The sequence below is a fragment of the Fukomys damarensis genome, unplaced genomic scaffold, assembly GCF_012274545.1.
Source record: "Fukomys damarensis isolate Sample0158 unplaced genomic scaffold, DMR_v1.0_HiC HiC_scaffold_23, whole genome shotgun sequence".
Classification (NCBI taxonomy): domain Eukaryota; kingdom Metazoa; phylum Chordata; class Mammalia; order Rodentia; family Bathyergidae; genus Fukomys; species Fukomys damarensis.
Window position 1 is genome coordinate 5433314 of NW_022900935.1, and position 24634 is coordinate 5457947.

At 51.5% G+C, this 24634-nt stretch overlaps 1 protein-coding gene and 1 long non-coding RNA gene across 2 annotated transcripts in view; one reads left to right on the plus strand and one right to left on the minus strand.

Annotated features, from left to right (window-relative positions):
* Grik3 (glutamate ionotropic receptor kainate type subunit 3) overlaps positions 1–24634 on the minus strand; it is a 478898-nt gene that overhangs the window by 65683 nt on the left and 388581 nt on the right. The window lies entirely within an intron of this gene.
* On the plus strand, positions 7363–10830 carry LOC104863438. The gene is made up of 3 exons (XR_780574.2): positions 7363–7571; positions 7735–7816; positions 10758–10830. It is a non-coding gene; the product is annotated as an uncharacterized LOC104863438 (long non-coding RNA).

A 24634-nucleotide genomic window follows, 5' to 3' on the forward strand; every position in this document is an offset into this window, starting at 1 on the left:
AACTTCCTAAGCAATGTACATGTCTTGACTGGTTGGTCAGCACCCAGGCCAGCTAGGGATGGAAGGGCAGAGAAGGCGGAGGGTAGGGTAGGGGAGGCCCAACTTGGTTGTTTTTACACAGTGTACACACTTTCTCATTTCTTTCCTTTATTGCTCCCTGCCTTTCTCTTTCCTTGACCACACACTTTAAAAACAAACAAACAAACAAACAAGCAAAACAGAATTTTCCAGGCCCATTAAAAATGAATCTGCCATTGTCTCTAGGGCCAGCACCAAAGCCTCCTCAACCCTTAGGCTCCTCCCCAGGTCCTTAAAACCAGTCCAAGTGTATGATCTCAAGAAGAGATCTGGGCCCTCCCTCTGACCGAGTAAGTAGCTGGGTCTGCATGCTTTCTCCTGCAGAATTTTAGATGAAAAGAGCTAACAAATCAAAGCAGTGCCTCTCTGAGTGTGGAATTTCAGACATCACGGAGCTGCAGGAAGAAGCTCCTTAGAACTGAGCAGCCACATCTCCCTTCCTTGGGTATTGCCTGAATCGCTAAGCAAGGAGAACATATACAAATAAAGTGTCACGTACTGACATTTGATAACTTAAATCCCGTGCTGAAGGGCATCTGCTTAATTATGCACGGAGCTGTGTGTGAACCCTCGGAGACAGGCACCAGGGGAAACAGAGACCCCCGTTCAAGAGCACTAACAGGCATGCAACCCAGGGAGTGCAGACAGCGAGATCTGTCTTTGGAGGTTAAGTTAAAGCCCACGTTTCATTTTTGACGCAACCTAATTCTTTTCATTTTCTCCATCTACCTCCCAAAACTGGGGCCTTAAGTGGAAAAGATGCATTGAATAGCAAATGCAATTCAACAAATATTATGACATGCTGTTCATCATGGGCCCTAAATATTTAACGGTTCAACTTTATGGGCTTTTCATTTTGTTTTATTTTCATTTTTGCCAGATGCGATGAATTTAGCACTAACGGGCCCCGTGCCGAGGAGCTGCCGGTGGCCTAGTTTGGAAAATGAACAAAGTGAGTTCTGTTCAGGTGTTTGCGACCTCCGTTCATGCAGGCAACATTGCCTTCTCTTGGCTCTGTCCAGCTGGCTTTCCAAAAAAATAAAAATAAAAGTGAGAGAGTATGAGAGAACCAGGAAAGGGAGGCAAGAGGCGGAGGGCTGTAAAGCCTCTGTCGGCCAATTCATTTCTGTTTAATCCATCCAGAAAGCTCCTTTGTGGTGAATGAGACCAAAGGTCGGTAATAGATTTCAACAGGTTCCGAGAGGCTGTTGACTGCTCAGAGCTGCGTGGATTGTAAGGCTCCCCAAGAGGCAGGGGGAGAGAGATAATTGGAGCCCCAGAGCCCCAGTTTGCCCTCCATTTCTTGATTTCGCCGATTTAAGAAAAAACAGAGGTGGGGTCTAGAATCCCACCTCTGGAATCGTGCATGCAGGGGGACACCAGGCCTCTCTGGCCTCCCTGGAAACTGCTGGTATGTGGCCTTGGCCCTGCTCAAAGAGAGAGAGGGTATGAGGGGCTATAACACTGCCTCTGTGCCAGGTCTGCTGGAAGGAAACTGTTCCTGGGGAGCCAGGAAGACTTCGGGGTATCTCTGAGGCTCCCTCAGGACCAAGCTTCAGTGAAGAAGGGGGATGATCCCCCTATTGGGGGGTGGGGTGGAAGAGGGGAAGGTGAGCGGAGGCAAATGCTGGGGAGGCACATTCTGAATTATATTTCTCAACTGTTCTCTGCTACCCCACTGAGTGTGTAAAGTTGCTGGAGTGAAAAGAGGGGTTCCTGTAGCTACTCCACCCTGGGAGCTGGCCCCAGGACCTACTCACACACTCCCTTCCATCACCCACGTCTTTTTCTATGGCAGCCCTGGGAACAAAGGGATGTGTCTGAACAGAAAGGGCAGTGTCGCTAGCAGTCCTTTGTTCTAAATTCAGCTCCTGACGACTATCTATCTATATAGGGTTTACAGCAACAATCCGTTGGAGGTTCAGCTTTGTGGTGATCATTCCAACATAGGCTCAGTCAGACCTGGGAATGGCGGGCCAGCTGGCCACACCCATCTTTGGAACCCTCTCTGGCTTCCCAAAGTCTGGAAATTCAGCCTCAATTTCAGCCTGGGCAAATCTCCTGCCCCAAACTACATCTTTGTCTTCGTTCTCTGAAACCTTCTGACTCAGTCATATTTCCTGCTCCCAGGAAAATGCTCAGGTGGATGTCCTAAAGAAGGAACCACTAGGTGACACAGGCATCTGGAAACGTATCTTGCAGGAGGGAGCATCTGAGTCAAACACATCCTGGAGGAGGTGGTACCTGAAGAATGGATATTAGCTGCAGTGAGGATTGCTCGTGTTTGGTGGCTATTACTGCACTTTGTACCTGAAATGTCTCCCAAAGGCTTTGTCCTCAGCCTCAGTGGCAGAGGAATCGTCAGCAGATGGGGCCCAGAGGAAGGAAGTTAGGTCGCAGGGCCGTACCTTTGAAGGGGATGTTGGGATCTCCGTCTTCCCTTTTTCTTTGCTTCCTGGCTACCATGAGGTGAGTGATTTCCTCCGCCACAGGCTCCAACCATGATATACTGCTTTGCTATGGTCCCCAAAGCCATGGGCCAAAAGAATACATATGGAAACCTCCAAAACTGTGAGCCAGAACAAACCTTTCCTCTTTGTAAGCTGATCGTTGTGTACATTTTGTCTCAGCGATGGAAAGCTGTGTAGCAGAAACGTACCAATGGCAGGCACTTAATCAGTGTTACACATACAAGTGTATTGTATCACTTAACTCTAAGATCATCCCTATGGCATAGATAAAATAAACTTATACATAAAAAATAGACTTAGCTACAAAACTTGCCCTAGATCAACCAGCTTGTAAAGGATTGAGGCTGAGCTTTAGATGCAGGCATTATGACATCCAACTCCACACTCTCACCATTCTGTCAAACCCACGGGATGTCAGCATGGTTGCAGCCGAGAGATATCTGTGAATATTGCTAAATGAATGCATGGATGAAATGATGGACAAATGAATAAATTTAAATAGACCCTGGGAGTACCAAGCATGCAAAATGATTGTACCCTGGTAAAAATCAAAGGTTCCATTTATCCTAAAACATTGCTTTCCAAACCATGTCCTATTGAACATTAATTCCTGGACATGTTAGGCATAAAGGGATACCCATAGTTATTTGGGTTTAGGGGATCCTTTCTTTATTCTAATGATCCTTAAATTCTGTTGGTTAGTGAACATGTCCTGAGACCAGGGACCCAAGAAATAAAGTTTAGGAAGCACCGTCTTTGAGTCCCCTCTTTTGGAATTTAAGGGATTGTGAATTAGGAATTAGTTATCTACTGTTGCGTAAAAAATTATCCCAAAACTTGGTGACTTAAAGAGAAAAATAAATATCTCACATGGTTTCTTTATATAATTCAGTAACTTGGATGCAACTTAGTTGGATGACTGAGGCTCAGGGTCTTGTGAAAGTCGTAGTCTAGAAGTAAGCCTCAGCCCCATGGTTTGGAAAGCTTGGATGGGGCTGGAGAACCCACTTCCAAGATGGTGGGCTCTCATGGTTGACTCACTGGCGCTGGCTGCTGGCAGGAGGTCTCAGTTCTTTACCACATAGACCTTGCTAGAGTTGCTTACATGTCCTTCTGATAGGACTTCCCATGAATGAGTGATCAAAAGAGCAAAGAAAAGAGAGATGTCAGCTCCTTGTGACAAAACATGAAGAGTCACAGTACATGAGCCCCATCAGATTTTATTGGCCACACAGGAAAACTCTGACACATTGTGTGAGAAGAAAACATAAGGAGACAAGGACCACTGTGAGCTCTCTTGGAGACTGGTTGTCTAGAGAGTCTTCCAGTTCAAGCTTTTGGAATTTGGTGATAGGCGTGTGGACCTTCTTCAGAGCTTCAGGTACACACAATCTTCTATCTTCAACTATTGCAGTCATCATATTTCCCCTTCTGTCGCTGCATGAGCTCAGCCAACCATGTGACAGCAGAAACAGCTCTTCGTGTGGCAGGGACAGCTCAGTGTATACCCCCGAGAGGCCTACTGACCCTTTATCTCTAACACTGCCTCGATGTGCACAGCCCATTCCCGTCGTCCAAGGTGGCTTATGGAGCCAGTGTTAGCAGGGTCTTCCTTTGGGGACTTTGGGGACGGCAAATATTTATCATGAGTACCGTCATGTTCCTTCTCTATAAAGTAAATTTGCCAAACTAAATAATAGCAGATCTGAGATGACTCTCAACAACCGCAAGATAAACAGAGAAACTCAGGAAGGAGTAAGAGTGATTCAAAAGGGAAACATCTGCCTGCCTCTCTGCTGCCAGAGCTTCAGGTCAGCTCTAGTGTCCCCAGAAAGATGTGGCTGGGTGGGTCCCCCTCCCTCCAGCCTCAGCCTCAGCCTTCACAAAGAACCTGGTCTGCTCACTTTTTCTGAGATTCTTCATTCTGCTATTCTTCATCATGAATTCTGTTTGCGTCCCTGCAAAATTACAATTTTGTAATTGTACATGGATCTATTTACTTGTTTATTGTCCATCTGTCTTAAAAGATTGCAAATTCCATAAGGGCGTGCACAATGATTGTTTTCTGTTTTTATTTGCAGCGCTAGGGACTGAACCCAGGACCTTGTGCATACTACGCAAGCACTCTGCCACTGAGCTACCTACACCTCAGTCTCACAATGACTGGTTTATTCTCCACTCTGTCCTGAGTGCCCAGAACAATGGTGGCACTCAGTAAATGATTGTCCTTGCCTGGGTAGCAGAACATTTGGCTTTGCCATATTGCCTGAGAGTTGAGACATCTGGAGGAGAGTCCATCTTCCCAATTTGGCTCAAGACCAGAGGAGAGATCCTCCCTCCCTCTCCCACAGAATGTGTGTGCATCCCCTTCTGTCTGGGTCTCAGATGCTGGGGCTTTGGCATCTGGCAAGGAGCCCTGTCTATGCTCCATCTGGCTGGCCAGGGCTGACTTTCTGACCCCAATCTTGTCAGCTCCATTTCTCAGAAGTGGACCGTCCATCGTGCTTTTGTCTTATTTGGTCTGGCTTGAAAGACTGCTCTGCATCAACCCTTCTGCCTGCCCACTCCTCCCTCTGCATCCTGGCCAGTCCCTTGAGACAGGACCCTTCTCTGACCTCGATGCTTGGATTTATCAGCCCTCCCCTCCCTTGGCAGACTTGTTCTCTGTATGGGGCATCATGGGGGTCAACATCCCACACATCTACTGGCTTCTCAGTTCTCCCTTTGTTCTCCAGGGCAGGGCTGTTGATTCCAGTGCTAACGATTCCGGTGTCTGCTGATTGGCCTTAACTCCGATTTGATTGACCTCAATTTCTATATGATTTAATATAATGTTTATTTTCATTTTTATTAGCTATAGAACTTCCACTTGTAGAGTGCCCACCTTGGGTTTTGGTTAGTGCCCAGTTTCTAGAAACTTGGCCAGTCCCACTCTCAAGCAAGTGACAGCCAGTCTGCTCTGGCCCCTGGGGACTTGGATGTGTCCCGGTCCTCTTGTCCTGCTGGAAAGGAAGTGTAGAAGACACCGGAGCAGTTGAGGCCTTCCTTGCCTTTCTTTTTTCACTGCTACCAGGAGTATTAGGAGTTCTGTCTATTTCCTGTCTGGGGTCAGAACTGAGAGATCATAGAGGCAGCATTCGCAACGCTTTTCAGTTCCATCCTGATCTCAGCAACCAAGAGGACCACTTTACAACCAGTGGCACATCTTCCATGCACAGATTTCTTGGCTAAAATAAGATTCACCATGTTTTCCAAGCTGTCACATCACACCCATCCACTGCACCTGCTAAATGAGCTCTTATCTTCTTCCTTTCATACTGAACATGTTTGAAAAAGGTAGGAAGTGACTACACTTGGTCACTGTCACAGCCTGTGACTGGCCAGCTCTTGCCTGAAAGCATCCTGAGGCCAGGTACTATGCCTGTTTGCTCATTAGCCCAGGGCCTGGCTCTCAAGTCTACTTCGATTCTGTAGTAAGAGAAGGGTGGAGGAATGAGGTCACAAAGATCCCCAAATCACTGCTGACACTAATATCCAGACGCGTCAAAGGACAGGTTTAATGTAAACCCATTCTGTTACAATTGCATTCAATATGTAGAAACACATTTCCCCTTCATTCCGCAGTCTGTTCCATTGTCTGTTTCTATCTGCGCGATCTTTTTCTGTGTGAATGGAGAACAAAGCGTATCCTAACACGGTCTGTCACTGAGCAAGTTGAACCCTTTGCTTTCTAAATAGTTTGGCAGCCCATGAGGGCCAAAGCCACTGAAGCCTAGTGGCTTCAGGCCTCCACCCCGCTGCTCCCCTCCCCTCTGCCAGGGGATGGGTGACTGCACCGAGTTCACACACGTTCCGGCTGAGTCGCTCTCACCGGTATTTCCACCAGCGAGCGCACCTTGTGTGTGCTGCCCAGACTGCGTGCTGATGGGGAGGGAAGTGTTCATGTCGGCAGAGGCACAGTGAGGACCAAATCATGCTACGTGGTCCCAAACAGTTTGTATCTCCTGAAATAAACAAGTTCTCGTGGATGGGGAGTCGGTTTGCTCTTTTTCCCCAAAACCTCGGTATTTTCCTCACGACTGTTTGTTTCCCCAGCTTTAGGTGTAAGCCTGTGAATCTGCTCACATAACTGAGTGGCTGTATCATGGACAAAAAGGTACTACAGCTTTAGCTGCTTTGGCTGGTTGGAGGCCGCAGGAGCCGTCTGTGTGTCTCACATACTTTCTTTCTAATGTTACTTCCAAGGTCAGGGGCAACAGCAAGGCGTAGTTGATAAGCCATAGGGCTGAAGGTCAGACGGAGGTCATGTGCTTCCTCATTTCCTTGACTATTTGGATCCATCAGGTAGGTTCTGAGTGTGTGGAAGGGATGTCACTGCCATCTACTCCTGCCGCTGCTTCTCCCAGGGTTAGGATGAACCTTCACTTGAGCCTCTCCCCTCCACCACCTCTTCAAATGATGCTCGTGAAATGAGCAGTTGTTCATCCGTACGTTTAGACGCCCCTGGGCTGTGCTTACTGGTGGACAGGGACGCTGTGCGTGCCTCAGAGGTTAGGACCTGAATAGTGAAGTCACAGGGGCCAGTCTTCTGCTGTCTGTCCCAGGCCGTCTTTGAGGAGCTGGGTAGGTGGGACAGGACAGACACTTACTTACTAAGGAGAATGAGCTGGGGATTCTGCACCCAGCGCCTAGCAAAAACGTGCTAAAGAACTCTTAGACATTCCTCATTCCTCTGAGTTCTAAGCCTGGCAACAGTGGTAGTTTCCTCTCCGTCCTCTTGTCGCTGAATCTTCTCTCCTCACTCCCCCTTCTGATGTCCGTGTCTCCCTTCACCTCCATGTCTGACACCTGCCCTTTCGGGTCTGAACTTCCCCATCCGATTTGGAGTGAGGCAGCTCTTCTGATTTTGCCAACTCCTTCCTCCCCGTTGCCCAGGGGCCAAACCAGGGTGGAAAATGAGCGTAGGAGTAAATGATGATGTGTATTCCGCTACACCTTCCCTGGCCTGCTTAATCTCCTGATGTGAGCATTAGCATTCAGACTCTCAACCGCATTTGGATTTCCTTTGTCAAACCCTTTCAGGCAGGAGGTCCTCTGACCCTGGGATGTTGGGGTTCCCACCAAAGCTCTGTGTCTGGGGAAAACAATCTCCCTCCCTTCTCCCAACCTCCTCTCCCCTGCCCAGCCCCCACACCCAGTAAGGATGGCAATGACTGACACAAGCATTAAAGATATGGAAACGTCCCTCCTGAATGATCTCACTAATGGTAAGTTGATGGGATGGAGTACATTCGAGTCGGAAATGATCCAAATATATGCTAATGAAGCTGAATATGCATTATTTAGACTAAAACAAACTAACTGCGAGTCAAGAAATAAAGTAGGTGAATTATTAGTTTGGCAACGCAAAGAATCGGAAAACTCAAGCACCGTTCCAAAGACCGGCAGAAGCAGGCAGCAAAATGTGGTTAATGAATTCTAAACCAATTAACCCCAAATTGATGGTGTGCTCGAAGCCTTGCCACCCCGTCTCCCTCAGATTGCTTTCTGAAAATTTAAAAAGAAAACGCTGTTGCCAGGCACTTTTCTTGTTTTCCCTTCCTAAACGTGCTCTTCTGGAAGCTTGAGTCTCAGGGGGGAAAAAAAAAGAAAACTACAAACAGATTCCAGAGATGGGGAATAGGGCTACTTTGGCCACAACGGGGGATAAATAATGCAAAGAAGAACTTCTCAACTCTTCTTTGACAAAGAGAATCATCCTCAGACTTGAAGGGACTAAAGCAGACCTTCATGGGAGGGGGCTGAAGCTCGAGATGGGTGGAAAAAAGTATAAGAATGCACCTTGCTAGGTCTCAGCTAGAACGAGCCCCTTGTTCTATAATCCCAACGTTCATAAATCCCAATGCAGGGCTCACAAAGCTATCACTGGGAGCTCATCCGTGGGTTCCAGGAGACAGGTGTTGCTAGGAAGGGCTGGAAAACAGGAGATGGGACCAGTTTTCAAATGTGGAGTCAGGAAATTCCAAGCTGTTTGAGGACAACCAAAGAAAAATTTCAGGTCCAGTTCTGGAACAACCGGCTACAAAGGTCTGGGTGCACCAGGAACTAGCGCTTTGCTGAAAGGTCAGTTTGGTGGTGGAAGGCTGTCCCGACCTCCCTGGAATACACAGCCCTGTCCACCCCAGCTGCCCAGCTCTAGTTTTCTCTGTGGTGGTTATCATCATTGAACATAGGAATGCTGACTAGCTTATGTTCTTCTCCTCTACTGGAAGGTTAACTCCATGAGGACAGGACCTACGCATACTTTGTCCTCTGGGGAGTGCGCCTATCACCCGGTCAGGGCCCAATAAATATCTGTTGAACGAGCGAGCAGCGAACAAACAGAACATCTCATTTCCTTTTCTGACAGGACACTGGGATGGGAAGATGCAGGAAATTCTGTAAACTCAGCAGAATTTGGTGAAATTCTGGATTCTAGCAAAGCATTCGCCAAAGTTTCTCATGATGGTCTTGCAGGAAAGGCGAACAGTTGGGAGCTGGATATGAGGGCAGGTGGGGGTGTACCGATCTACGTGTGCCCACACCAGGTGATCGACGGTGAGGCTGAGGAGGGTGATGGGCTGTATTTGCAATCTTCTCCTCTTCACCACTTTTCTTGATGATTTAGCTGGAGATTTAGAACACAGGGCTCTTCAGATTGGGGCAGGTGATAAAGTCAGAGGGACAAGGCTGTGAATTAGGATGGAGGACTCGTAGTGAGGCGGAACAGATTAAATGAAAAGATGAACTCACTGTCCCTGGAGTCAAGTGAAGCCCCAGCCTTGGAGCACAGGGTAGGATAAGCAGGTGAGCTTAGTGACATTTGGAGACCATCAGCTGGGGAAATAGAAGCGTTCAGTTTTGAGGTCCCAAGGTTTGATGGTGGAAGAATTGGTTACAGATGTGAACTATTTCTCCTCACAGGATGGCCATCTCAAAGTCACAGAGTTCCAGTCTGAGCTTATTTTGATTCAGTGAACCCGAAATGTTGGTGGTGAAAAATGACCCCAGTGACAAGCTATATCATGGCAGGAGAAGGGGGTAGAGGTGCAGAGCAGGGATGACTGAGGCCATGTTCTTGCCCTCGTGGAATTGACAATCCAGTTGAAGAAAGAGGTCAGACTCAAAAGAAGAAAGGAAAAGAAACTAGCTCTCGAGAAAACAGCCATTCCAATATCGATCACTTCGGGGTTTTCATGAGTGTCAAGTATCATATCAATTCATAAAAACACAGGAACCACTACATCCATTAACTAACCCAGTTGGAAGAAAACACCCTCTGTAGTCAGCCTGGAGGGCCTTTGGGTAAATGCTGCCTAGGCTGCACTCAGAGGTCTCCAAGGGACACCGTGAGGCTGCCAACCTAATGGCCAACATGCATGCTGAGCACTGATACATTCTTCAAGAAGCTTTCCCTCAAGCATACACTGGGTACCCAGCCCTGGTCCGTGTGTTAAAGACAAACCCACAAACAAGGCCTAGTCCACAGCCTTCAGAGTGCATGGACCAGCAGGAGAGAAACACGCACACACAATTCAGTACAATCGTTTGACTGCAGAAAACGTGGATAGAGATGGAGGATAGGGCCTAGGTCTAGAGGATAGGGAAGGAAGCCATGGGTGGCCTCCCTTAAGTAGAAAGTGAATATGTTGCCTCCTCCCCCAAGTAAGACAAACAAACAAGGCCTCTGTCCTTAGGGACTTACATGATAGGCAAGGGCATAAGCAATAAGCAAATAAACAAATAAAGGAGCAAGGCAATTATAGAAAGTAATAAATACAGAAGACTTTCACATTCGGCAACTCAGGAAGAGGAAACAGAGGCCCAGAGAGGTACGTACACGTGATTTGCCCAAGCAGCAGCCCCAGGGGATGGAAGGCAGCCCCCCAACTGCTTCACCACCTCCACTCTTTGGCCTTGGTGGCCCTGGGCATGTCCTGTGGCACTCCTAGAAATGTCCCATGCTCTTTTGGGCAATTCCTGTGAGGGTAACCTATCTGTCTATGTGTCTGCTACGTCTGGTAGGCAATTAGGGTAAAAATAGGCCCTGCTTTACTAGGGACCATTGTACTTTACACCTGCTGTCTCAGAATAATTACGAACAGAACCCATATCCACTTCCAAATGTCCATGTTCAAAAGGTAAATTATACAATGCCCTATTTTACAGCCAAGTCTCTGGATTGCTGGAGCATCTGAATGCCAGAATGAAATATTTGGAATCTTCTCCAGATGTTTCAGACCACCGGAAGTCCTGCTGCATGCTGCCCCAGGAAAACTAGGGACCTGCCTCCTCAGACCTGCCCAGCACGTAACGGGCCTCCCAGAGGGCAAGGGTCTCTGCATCAGCACAATCCCATTACTGCCCCCAGCTGTGACTCTGCCCTCTCTGTTAACTCCTGCCCAGGGTTTCTCTGCAAGACAGAGCTCCCACTCACGACCTTAGAAGGTTCTGGGGAGCAGCAGCCACACTTTGGTCTAGGGAAGCATTAGCTGGGGATGAAGAGGATAGGCAGCGCCCTTGGGTGAGGTGCCTTTCAGAGAGAAGCCCATGGCTCCCAATGTGACCCCAAAGCACATGCAGTTTAAATATTCACACAGCCTCCCTAGAAAACTCGCTGGCAGGAACCATGTGTGCAAGTCCCTGGCCAGATCAATCCCTACCCTGCTGAATTTCTGTCTCTGTAAGTGTTTGGCTTCTTGAGCCTCAGCCTCCTATGCTGAAAGTGCTAACCTTTCCCAGAAGAGTCTTTTCCGACAGAATGGTCCGTACAGCCCCGAGATCCCATGATGGGATAGGGATGCAGGCAACCTGGGAGATGACCCTGAGCCAGGGAGCACACTGTGCCCACCTGTGCACACTGGATCCACATGCAGGCACCCTCCCCACAGCCCTGCCGGCACAGCTGGGCAGCAGCAGGCGGCCTCTTCATGTAAATTAAATAAAACAACCTTTTTATCTGTTGGCTGATTCCCTCTTTTGAAGAAATCAACTACAAATTCATTTTTCGGGAGAAGCAATTATGATGACGGATGGAATGTCAGAGGAAGGAATCAAATAGAAGTCTAGAGGCCTGGGCTGGGCGCGGGAGCTTCCTGGGGCAGGGGGTTGGGGACAGCTCTTTTCAGCTCCATCCTAGCCAGCTCTCTGTGTCCTCTCTCCCATCCAGGATGGGTGGGGTTGGGGGCTGTATAATGGGTCCTTCCTTCCATGGCCAGTGGGCTGATTTAGCTCTGCATAAGGTCAGAGAGAGCACAGTGTGACGCACAGTAAATCCTAAGCACTTAATGTGCTTAGCATTTTCTAGGCATCCCCTTGGATAAGCGTCACAATGGCCCTGCAAAATATTTGTTTACCCATTTCACAGATGCAGAATCAGAAGGATCAAGTGGCTCACTCTAGCTCATTCTGCTCAAAGGGAAGCACAATTAGGATCCAGCCTTCATTCCACAGCAAGATGAATGCTTCAAAGAAAAGTGAGGTCTAGTTCAGAGCCCTAGAGGTGACCCTACCCCACTCGTTCCCAGTTTACAGACCGAGAGAGCGAGGCTAAGTCCAGGTCATGACCATCATTACAGAAATCCCCCCATTTGTCCAACAGACAATATTACACAGAGCCACGCACTGTGCAAGGATGCAAGAGTTCCGAGCTCACAGTCAGAAGCTTCTGCCACCCAGCCTGGTCGGGTGAGGAGGTTTGGAGAACAGGAAACGCTGGGCTTGACACAGGTCCTCCAGAGGCCAGCTCTTCTGCACCACCTGTGGCAGTGTGCAGCACGGATTCACTGTGTGGGTGAGGAGGACACTGCTGCTGCCTGGGGGAGCTCACGCGAGCCCTGTGGTGCCAGCCCATGCCAGCCCACAGCCAGGAGCCCCTGATGCTCAGGCAAGGGCTGGGCTGAGCAGTGTCTGCCAGCCTGTCAGTTCTGGGAAATCCTTCACAGAGATGGGTCTGGGCATCTACTTCAAAGACTCCTGCAGTGAAGACCTGCTAATTGTTTGAAACACATTTTCAGTGAAGTGTGAATTCTTTTTCTTTCCAAACCTCTTGTGCATTCCAGGAGAGCTCAAGTGAAAGGAGCCAGGAGGCTGATCCCTTGCCTGCAGCTGGCGTTGGGTGGGATGGGCTGTGGGACCACCTCCCCATGGCTTCTGTGTACTGTTCGTCCCAGGAGAGTAAGGTGACCCCTTTGAGCTGCTGAACCTGGGGAGAGGGACCACTGTCTGATAGGAGGCAGGGCCTGAACTCTGGGGCTTAGGGGTTCACTGCTGGCTCCTCTTACCTCCAAGGGATGACGGGCTCTACAGGCTATTAAAAATAATAGCTAAGAATGACTAGGAAGCAGCTGTACACGTTATATACCCTTTCACCAGAAGCCTCACACCAGCCCATGTCATAGGGATGATTATGGTGGTCCTTTTCTAGATAGGGACACGGACACAGGGAATTAAAGTAACTTGTTCAGCAATGCTCTTCCAAGTAGCGGAAATGGAACAATGCCCTGGACACCCTACAATCTGTACTCAGGGTGCTGGTAGTGGGACAGAGGGGCACAAACACAGGAAGCAGCAAGTGGCTATGACAGAGGTCAGGCAAGGCAGGGAAACTGGAGACCGTTCAGAAGAAGAAGGAAGATGTTGGGGTCAAACAGATCTGGGAATAAATATGCAGCAGCCAGGGGGCCAGAGGATGTGAGGTAGCCTCCCTCTGATTCTTCCTCCATACGATGGAGATTACAATCCATACCAGGAAGGTTGTTCTTCGGAGCTGGGCTAACTATGCCCCTGTATGATCCTAAGAAATGAGTGATTCCTTAAATTTTGTGCCTAAGGCACCTTATTTGTCCTCTCCTAGTTCTGGCCCCAGAGGTAACTATGCATTAAGAATCTGGACCAGAAATTTCCTGGCAAGAGTAGACCAGTGAATGAGCAAATGAATAAAAAAAAGGAAGAATAGTAGCTGAATTAATGATAGCCTGCTATCTTGCATTCATTCATTCAATGATTGTTTTTACCAGGCCCTGGGAGTTCAGCGTGCCATGCCCTCAGCCCTTCTGGTCTAGGTGGGGGGCCAAGGAAGCAGGGGTGCCCATGCCTGACCTGTGCTCCCCAACCATGAGTTGATCTACTCCATTGTTGACCCTCCTTGCTTTTTCTGGCCCCGCTGCTATGGCTGCAGGTGAAGGCTTGTCTTCCAGATACAGACCTCAGCCTGGCCGAGGGCTTTCACCAAAGAGAAGGGAAGGTGAGGTCCCCACCCTGAGGTACCTGCTCACCAGGCCCAGGGCACAGCATCTCACACAAGATGTAGGGGAAACTGGAGGAGAACCAAGGCAAGGGGCTCTAACCTGGGATGGGGACTCCTCACAGGGCTGCAGCTGGCCTAATAAATCTCCCAGGGCACAGAAGGAGGAGAGAGAAATAAAGAACAGAAGCGGGAGGGAGAGAGGGGGCACAGCAGTTTCCCCAGGGCTCCCTCTGCTTGCAAACAGAACAGCTGGAAGGCATAGAGCATTCTGATCTTGGGAGATTGTTGCTCCCTGGAGACAAACATTCAAGAAGGCAAAGGAACACCCTTTGCAGGAGGCCGTGCTGTCTCAAGGGTTGCAGACCTCCCTCTGACTTCTGCAATCCTCCAGTATGGATGTGGGGGAGGGCAGGAAATTGAGGGTTGCAAGGGAAGGAAAAAGAAGAAAACTTGCTCCCAGGACTGGAGCAGAACCCCCTGGGGGAAGGAAAGAGGAATGGGCTCCCCAGAGGCATGGGGTAAGAGCTCCTGTGGCCTCCTGCTTCTGTGGGAAGTGTCCTTTTCTACCGTACCTCAGTCCTGCACTGAGCCCCTTCTCCGTGACCTCCCAGAGGCACTGGGCATTGTGTTTCACAGCACAAGCTTCAGCGCTGAGGTGTGGGTCCTACATCAGCTCCCTCGACTGTAGGGGAGGGGGCACAGCCTCAGCATCTCAAGGTGGCTGTTATGTTCAGCTTGGTAATGTGTGCAGAGTGCTCAGCCGAGGCCTGGCCGAGGACACAGGAAGAGCCCAGAACCAGTGGCCATGCCATCATTATATTACGGCCATTGGCAGCGACGGCGCTGCCCTAGTGCTCTTTCTGACCAGAAGGGCCAGCTGCTGAGCTAGGACTGGGGGCAGACAAGGTGACACAGTGAGGCTGCCCCGGCCACTTTGGCCCGTGGGCAGCAGGTGTGTCCAGCTGTCCCCACCCCCTGGCTGCTAGCTACGCTGTTCATTAAGCAAATGGCCCACAGTGGCTAATGATCAGTGGAGCACGAGGGTGGACGTCTCTCTCAAGCAGGCTTATAAAGGCCAGCTCCGAGCTCCGAGCTCATTTAAAGATCTAAGTGGAACATATTTTTCCTGATGCGGCAGTTTCAATCGACTTGTATTGTCTCCAAATAAACAGTGGAGTCACAGCAATTAGTTTCCTGGACAAAGAGCCAAGCTAGGGTAGGAGGGGCTGGGAGTGGACAGGGGATGGCTGGGAGGGGTGTGGGACTAGGCTGTGGAGGAGGCCCCGGGGCCCGTCTCAAGGACCGTGCCTGCGCCAGCCAGGGTGGGTTCTTAGACCTCTGAGTTCTTGCCAGGGAATGGAAAAATCCAAATGTCAATCACAGATGTTCAGAGCCGGCAGGGACTTTTGACATCATTTAGATTGATTCTGCTACATCATTTAGACTGATCCTTCATGCGACATGTAGGAGGGCACTGGAGACTTGAGAGAGAATACAGATGGCTCAAAATTGTCCATCAAGTCAGAGGCACAACTGGGCCTCCTGACTCAGGTATTAGTAGGTAACTCATATTCCCCAGCATGTGACAGCTTCCGAGGCGCTTTTGGTGTTTATAATCTCCTCTCATCAGTACACTGTCCCTGCAAAGATGGAATTAATCTTACTTTAAAGTTCAGGAGGAGAAGCTCAAAGAAGTTAGGTGACTTGTCCAAGGTCACGGCAGTGGCTCCATCTTCCTACTCTCCCATGCCGGATGTCTCTCATTCTCAGGCATCCCCAAGGACGGGCAAAGCCCTGTTGTACCCCCAACTTCTGGGGTGTGCTGGTTTCCCCCAGAGTGATAAACTCCTGGCCTGTGGGAAGTCCCTATCTGATGGTAGAGGCAGGGTCTCTGCCCAAAGGGAAGAGCCGAGGGACCCACACGAAAATGCCTGTCAGACGCGAGGAAGACACAGAGCTGTGAGAGGCAGCCACAGGAAGTGCCACCAGAATTGCAGCCCAGGTCAGGGACAGGATAAAGAGCTGCATCCAGGGCCTCCCAAGCAAGACCTGACATTAAAGCCCCAAGAGAACAGAAGAGACACCTGCCCTGGGCCGAGGGGACACAGGTACAGTGCAGAAGGGGTCCCAGCCTTGGTGCAACCCGGGATGTGAGGCTGCGGTCGGTGGCAGAGTCTGCACCCACGAGGCCTTCTGCAGGAAGCTCCAGGGCCTGGCTCTCCAGTAGCCGTAGAAACAATGTCTGAGCTGCTACAGGGGAGTGAGACTTCCAGACATCTCCCACCCATGCATGTCATCAGGAGCGACTTGGGAAGACCAGCCTGGTCCGAAACACGCGCCCCCCCTGAGGGTACCTCTACAGGGTCCATCTGGGCGGACAGCATCACATTTGGCTAAGCAGTAACAATACCACCAACCCCGATAACAGAACTCTTGCTTTGGGCGAAGACCTTGAGACCTTGGCAGTTTGCTTTTTAATATTTCTTCCAAGAGCACAGAAGGGGTCAGAAATGATGGAAGAGAGGGGAAAGAGGTGTGTGGGAGACGAAGACGAGCAGAAGACTGGATGCTCGGGCTTTGGACTGTGGCGTTTCTGAGGCGGCAGGGGGAGACAGACAGAGGACATGCGGGAAGGGGGAAAGGAGGCTCGAGGGGAAGAGGCGGAGAGGGAGGAGGGAAGCAAGTTTAAGACGGGAGGGACCATCTGCTTCCCCCTGGCTCCAGGGCCTGGCATTTCTCCTCTGAATCATGGTGCCCAGTTCGCCCTCAGATGCCGTTGGCTTTGTCCTCCTTCCTCAGCCTCAAACTGGACAGCTCCACCTTCAAACATCCTCCTTCCCTGTCCTATCCATTCCGCATCCCGAGCCCCATCCTCTCCCTCCTGGACCGCTGTTAGTCCCTCTCCGCTGGCCTCGGCCTCCAGTTCTGCTCCGCCTGCACTCTGCTGCTCCCTCTTCCCGTGCCCCTCATCCTGTCCCTCCTCTGCCCAGAGCCTGGCATCACATCCTCATCGGGGCATTCAAAGCCCTGTGCAATCGGCCCTCACCTGCCTGACGGGTGCTCCTGCCGGGACCATGCTGCCCCATTCCGGGACTCAGTTCATCTCCTCAGAGAGAATCCCAGAAGGCTGACCCTCTCCGTTCGCCTTCATCCCTGCCCTCCTCTAATTTCCCCAGAGCTCACCTGGCAGCCAACATCTAATGCACTGCTGTTTGCCTTCCATCGTCCTGCACCCACAGACTCAGGCAGAGCTTCGCCCAGAGCCATATCCCTGAGCTCCGAGCAGCGCCAGAAGCTCACCACACGTGATGCTCGTTGGATAGCGAGTGGCCACCCCATGGCCCCACGGTGGGTGCTCTGCTGGGTCACAGTGATGCTTCACAGGGGTCCTAACCGATCCCCTTGGTCCCCATCACATGCCTGGGCACTCTGCCTGGAATGGGACACCGGGCCTATCTCGGGAGCCCCTCCTCCAGCCAGCCGCCTCCTTATACCTGCCCCAGTCAGCCTGTGGTGCCTTATCGGGAGAGGGCCAACATCCGGGCTCCTTATTTATTTATTTGTTTGTTTGTTTGTTTATTTTTTGTTTTTTTTTGAGACAGGGTCTCACTATGTAGTGAGACTGACCTGGAACTCACTATGTAGCTCAGGCTGGCCTCGAACTCACAGCGATCCTCCTGCCTCAGCCTCCGAGTGCTGGGGTTACAGGCGTATAGGCTCCTTAATAAGAGGAGAAGGTCTGTGTCTTACTCTGCTCACATATCTTCATGCCACAGAACTTGGTAACACAGCAGGGACCAGATGGGGACTCAGTGATTATTTCTTGATCCTAGCAGAGAGAGAATTAAAAACTCCACCCAGCAGACATTTTCTTTCTGAAGTCTGACTCCTCCAAGGCAAGTTTGGTGCCAAACATCACACTGGATGAATGTCCACTGTGTGTCCCATCTTGAATGGGGAAAACCTCATCTACTGTTTGCCAGGCCCCATGCTAGAAAAGCACCTGCTGTGTGTCTGTCTGTGTTGGCTGACAAGACTTGGTTGCCTTACTCTGTTCAGGTCACTGAAGGTATCTCTGGTGTCTATAGCGTCCATTTGGCTGGATGGCATCACATGTGGCCGATAAGTAACAATACCACCAACTGTAGTGACAGCCTGTGTGATTTGATTTTGTTTTGTTTTGTTTTGTTTTGTACCAGGGATTGAACTCAGAACCTTGTGCTTGCAAGGCAAGCAACAGAACCACTGAGCTAAATCCCCATCTCAGTCATAACAGAAGCCTGGCTTTGTTCAAACTTAGAGACCTGTTATGAGGCAACTGTGTGCCTAGTTTCATTCTGAAAACATGCCTACTGTGTGCTAGGTCCTGCACAAGGCACTGGGGCATCAAGATAAACAAGAAACAGCTCCTGCCTTCAAGCACCTCCCAATCAGCTTGGGAACAGAAGTAAAAGGGAGAGAAAGGAGAAGAAAAACACAGGAGAGATTAATAATAACTATTTATTCTGGCAAATTATGAGTGCTTGTAGGGCCATCTGTGCACACTGCTCTGTGCCCGCTTCCCACCAGCAAGGCCCAGCATAGGAACCCAGCTCAACCCTAGGGAGCAATTGGACCCTCCATCAACCTGTCAGTGCCTGTGGGAAGGAGCTCCCGGTCTTCTTATAGCCAGCCCTCCAGCCCACCTCCTGGCAGGTGGACAGGCAAGAATTACTCTAAAATTACAGCAGAGGTTGGGTATCCCATAGGGAGGCCCCTCCCTAGAGCTGAGCTGGCTGTTCCCTGGGCTGAAAGATGCTTAGGAGCCAGGATGTGGGAGGCGCTTCTAGGGTCTCCCCGAGCTCACGCTGCTTGGGAGAAAAAGCTTGTAGTGAGGTTGAAACAGACCCAAGGAGGGCTTCACCCAAGAGGAGTGAGTGTGGGATTCCAGGATTGGCCACTCTGGCCACCTGGCCAGCAGCTGGAGCACACTCTGGGTCCTGCCTGGATCCATTGGAATGCAAGAATGATCCTGGGCCTGGCCCCAGACAGAGATGTGTTCTAACCTCCACTAAGTCTTGACCTTGACCTCAGACTGAACCTTGACTTCAACTGTCTGACCTCTGGCCTAGCTGTATGCTGAACCTCCGTTTTCACGGTGGTCCCCAGTCCCTTGGTTGAAGCTACAGAGGACCATCACTGCTTTCCTCAGCTCTGAAACAGGCAGACAGCCCTGGCCAAGAGAGACAATCCCTGGGTCGCAGGGCCCTTTGAATCCCAATGGCTTGGGAAAGAAAGTGAGAGAACATATCATCAAATAGAAGACAATAAGAGCCATGACAACAGCAGGTAGCACATTCAGAGCACTCACGATATTCAGGCACTATTTGAAGTGTTCTGCATTTATTAATTCCCTTATAACCCCAGTTCTGCAGAAAAGAAACAGAGACTGAAGTAGCCAAGCAGCCTTCCCAAAGTCACGCAGCACATAGTATCAGAGTTGGGATTTGAATCCAGGCCCCTGTCATACTAGGTTGCTCTAAGTGCCTGTCATCCCGTCATGCTAGAGTTGCTCTAAATGTGTGCCAGGGCTTGCTTCACAGTGTCATTTGCTTTCTTGAAACAATGCTGTGAGGTGACTTTTATTACCCCAGTCCCAGAGGTGCAGAAATTGGAACTCTGAGAGGAGAGGAAGCTGGCCAAAGATGGCACTGCTGAGACGTGACCAAATTGGCCTTCAAACTCAGATTTTTAGATATAATCATTCCTTTTTACTAATGACATGTGCACTGAAAAATCATAAAGAAATTAAAAGCACGCATAACGACACCATCCAGAAAAACAAGGGTTAGTATCTTGGTACATGTCCCCTCAATCTTTTCTCGTTATAAAATACATGTTTCCAGAAAATTCCAGATGCTCCTTACTTTCCCAGATAAATGCTATGAAACTGACAGTCAGGTGGCAGGTGTGCCAGCCCAGGTCCCCATGCTCCCCGATAACACTAGATTTGGGGGGAGAGGTGGGAATGGACATCGGGCAACCTGTTCTGGGCTTGGCTAAGCCTATCTTGGGCTGTGCAGCCAGAGGAGCACAGCAGGCAGAGGCAGGCGTGACGAGGATGGTGGCCTGTGGTTAACTCTATCCCGCTGGTGAAGAAAACTGCCTCCTTGAGCTCATCCCGTATGCTTATTCTCAGGACAGCCCCTGAGAAAATCCATCTTCCCTGCCGCAGAGCAAAACTCTTACTTAGGAGCTCACACCTGGCAGGAGCTGGCCTCATAAACAGTCACACGTCCCCATTTGCCAATCACACACTCAGATGTCACGGTCCTGTGACCTTACAGTGGAGGGAGCGCGGTTGGTCCAAGGTTTTTCAAAATGTTAGTTAAAGAGGGCTGAGCAAAGGTACTTAGAAAGGGCTCAGCTCCCGGAGCAGGGCAGAGGAAAGGGGCAGCCTGGACACGAGACCAGGCAAAAGTGGCTTTGTGGAGGGAGTGGCGGGGCTGGAGGCCACCTGGCTCCATGTCACTCAGCTGTCCTGGAGGGAGCTGGCTGCAGAGTCCCCTACTGGTCAGTCCCTGTGAGCAGCATCTGGCACAGGAGATGGCAAGGCCTGCAGCACCCTCTGAAGGGAAGAACTCAGTAACCCTGGATTCACAGTAAGGTAGGATGGACCAGGATCAAGGACACACCAGAAGGAAACAGCAAATATCAGGGTGCTTGGGCGGGAGCAAGGACACAGGGAAGGAGGGGCGGCCGACACCCTGAGGCCCGCCACACGCTTGGGGATGGCCGTGTGACTGCTGCAGGCCTAGTGGCTAGAGCCAGGCCCCTTCTCCTTGCACACGGCTCTTGTCCTACTTACATTGCACTGCCAATGTCGGTCTTGAAGATTAATGAGGCCAAGGCTGAGGGCCTGCATCGGGGGACTGGCCTTGTTTCTAGGTGACCAGGTACTTGAGCCTAAATTAACTTTGACTACCCTTTGTGCTCTCCCTGTTGGCTAGGGCAGGAGGAGGAAGAAGGGGGAGTAGGAGGAGAAGGCAGGGGAGAGAGAAGAGGAAGAGGAGGGGAGAAATAATAGGGGAGCTAGGAGGGGAGGAGGGCGGGGTAGTGGAGGAGGAGGAAGAGCAGTCGGTGAGGCGAGGAGGGGATCCAGGAGGGCAGTGCCCCGGGGCAGAAAGAGGGTGGCTCCTTTAAACTGCCTCTACCCTGCTTCTCAGCACCCTGGGGCTCCTCTCTGGTGTGAAGGAAGGAAAGGTAGTGAACATTCCTGCCAATCACTACTTTAGCCCACAGCCTGTCAGAGCAGGACCAGTTACCTGCCCTTTCAGAGTCGAGGCTCAGGGAGGGAAAGCAACACGGAGTGGGGGTGACTAGAATCCAAGTCTGACTCCCTGTCCAGTGCTTTCTGCCGTCTAATATTCACCACAGATGAAATCCTATTCATCCCTCAGAACCCTACTCAAAGGGCCCCTTCTCCGGGAAGTCTCAGGGCTCCCACAACTTCCATCAAACACTTCCCATTAGCCCTAGCTCTAATCATCCCCAGTGGGCCTGAGCTGACCTCTAGGCAGGATGGTGATGATTCACCTCCATGCTTCAGTTCCTGGATTGGGGCCCTGTCACAGAGGAGGAAAGGAATGAAGGAGTGAATGCGTGGGGTCAAACTTGCCCGCCAGATGAATCTGAGTGTGAATTCCCACCCCGCCTCTCATTAGCTCTGTCACCGCTGCTGAGTTTCTTAGCCTCTCTGGACCTTGGTTTGCATATCTCTAAAATGGAACTCTTGCAGGCTTGGAAATAAATCACACAATGCGATCTTCCATTTGTACACATACCGAGCTCCTGCCAGGTGCCAGGAGGCTCTGAGCCAGGGACCAGGTATGACAGGGGATCAGAAGCCCTCTTCGCGTCCCTTGGAGCATGGAGGATGGTGGGGCCAACAAACAATAAGAGGCCTAGGAATGGACATATTCTCAAGCACCGTCAATGATGGAAAGGAGTCAGGAAGGGATGACAGAGGACAAAACTCCCATCCGGTGGTCCTGGAGGCCTCATCACGTGGGTTCAATTAAAGGTGGTCCTGAAAGACAAGCAGGGGCCCAGCCATGTCACTGGGCTATACTCTCCCCAGGAAGTGGTGTGTGCTACACTAGGAGACAGGCTACAAGGAGGGTCAATCCCCGTCAAGGCGTCCACACCAAGAAGTTCAAGGCTCTGCAGGCTGGTGGAAGACAACTTGGACGAGGTAAGGAGGAGGGAGATTGCGCTGCCGCACTTCCTCTCATCCCTTCTCGCACACCTACCAAGCTCTGGTCCTTACAGACACCTGGCCTCACTTAGCAGCAACACTGCGGATGTGAGGACATCCCGGGCGACTCCCAACGTTCAGTCGGGAATGCCCATCCCTGAAGAGGGGTCAGGAAGGGATGTCAGCAGCACAGTGCCCAGTACGTCTCCCTTGGGCTCCAGCAGCTGCTAAGGGTGCTCAGCAGAAGCAGAGCGGAAGGTAGGAGTCGGGGTCTCACCAGGAGTCGGGGGCAGAAGCACGGGGTCAGAGGCGCCCTCCCAAGATGCGATATGGACGTGAGGTCTGTAGGACGAGGAGAAGTCTGTGGGTCCACCCGAGCCTTGGGTCTTAACTTAAGAGCAATGGTGAGCTACCGATGGCATTGCGGGGAGCACCTTGACCACATTTACAGTTTCTGTGACGGACCAGATGGAGAGGTGGGGCCAGAGCTCATGCAAGGAGAACAGCTCAGGTGGTAATGACAATGGCTTGGAGCAGGCTGGCGGCAGAGAGGGTAGGGAGGGGAGAACTGGCGAAGAGGGAAGAGGGACAGAAGGAGTCAGCAGTGACCCTGTGGGTTTCCAGGGCATGGAGGAAGGGCCAGCCCTTGGGCAGTCCAGTAAAATGTCCCCGTGGGAATACAGGGTACGTGGTGGGAGGGAGGCACAGAGGAGGCACCCACAGGACTTCATTAGCTCCCGCCAGTGGACAAAGGTGGCATGCAAGAATGCCCTGGAGGGAAGGGCACAGCGTGGGGGCTGAGGGTTACCTGCCTGGTGCTGCGGACACCTGCGAGTCCCAGCCAGCCTGGGTGCTCAGGGTGGGCGCTGCCCCCACCATCAGACTGCCCTTGAACTCCCTCCTGAGCCGGCTGTCCAGCTCAACCCTGGCCTCGGGAGACCTCCAGTCCTGAGAAGGCCTGGGGCTCCCAGAAGCAGGCTGACTTCAGAAGTAGGGCTGTTGGAGGGACTCTCCAAGTCACAGAGGGCTTCTCCAGCCCTGATACAAGCTGGGGGTTGCCCCTCACTGCCCCTGAGCTCACCTGCCTCCGCCACAGCCTTATACCCGAGGTCTGGGGTCTGGCCACTGCACTTGCCTGAGAGGTCCTGCTATGTGGCTGGTCTTTATCTCTGCAGGCCTCTCTCCCTGGAACCAGCACACCAGAAATGGGGGGCTGAATCACTAAAGGGTTATAGAGGAGGTGCACACAGAGGCCAGAGAGCTTCAGGGGAGCAAGTGAGAGAAAAGCCTGAGTGACCCTGGGCCCTGAAGGCCGACAGCAGTCATGCAGCCTTTCGGGACTAAGCAGTGGGGAGCCACTAAAGGGCACTAAGCACGCACAGCCATATTCACGTGCATGCACGCTCACGGAAGCACGTGCGTGTGTACCTGCATCCATATGAGGACACGTGCATACAGACACCGTGGATAAACACAGTTCATGTGAGGCAAAGCTGATCTTCAACACCGGAAATGTAGAACAGGCACGTGCCCGCAGACGTGGGCAGAGGGACACACCCACATGCACCCACACTCGTGCGCGCACACGGAAGCACACAGGATAGGCACGAAGCACAAGCCAGCTCTGCCCTGGAGTGGTGGGCGTGAGCGTGATCAGGCCCAGGTGGGCCTGCAGCCTGGACGCAGCAGCCCTGACTAGGTCCCAGACAGCAATAGTGAGAGGGTGACAGAATGGGGCTCCAGCTCCCCCATGGGCTTGGGGCACACATCCGTCGCCAGCCAGCTGCTTCCCTAAACAGCAGCCTAGAGGAGTGACAGCTCAGTCTCCCAACAGCAGGGCCTGGAGCACCGCTGCAGATCCTGACGGCAGGGAAACCAGGGCTGGGCCACGCTGCTCACCTCTCCACACACCCCCTCGAGAGAGGCCCAACAAACGTAGTCAGGTGACTGACAGCCATGAGCACACGCACGGCACCTCAGAGGCAGGAGCACACCAGTCCCGAGTCATGACACAGCCACACACACGCCCGTGCACATGCACGGCTCTCCCTGAGGCACTTGTGAGCTAACTGGATCTGTGCATTGACAGCACACCAGGCTCTCTGAAAAAGCACAGTCGTGAGACAGCGGTCACACAGGCCACACCAAGCTCATACACGTGTTGTGACAGCAGAAGGCCTGGGAGCACCCCGGCGGACACAGATGTGGCGCACACACAGGCATCTGGACCTCAGGCACATAGCTGCACGCTCGCACAGGCATCCAGGATGTCCGCCTGCCTCTCTGGCTCATGGTCTCAGCCCTGTCGGTGTCAGTTAGGGTTCCCTCGTTGTCCTCTGTCCCCTCCCTTCTGACCATCAAGGATCGGGGCTGGGGCTCTGGCCATCATGAGGGACTGACATGGTCCGCAGCCAAGGCCTTCACAACCCAGGCTCAGCATCTAGACTGCATTCTCAGGGCTGGTCTCAGTGACATCCCCTCTCTCTAGTGGGGCAGGAGCTAGTAGCCTGGGGACCAGGTGGCCCTGGGAGCTGCGGTTCCAGCATTTTCTGACACCAGTCC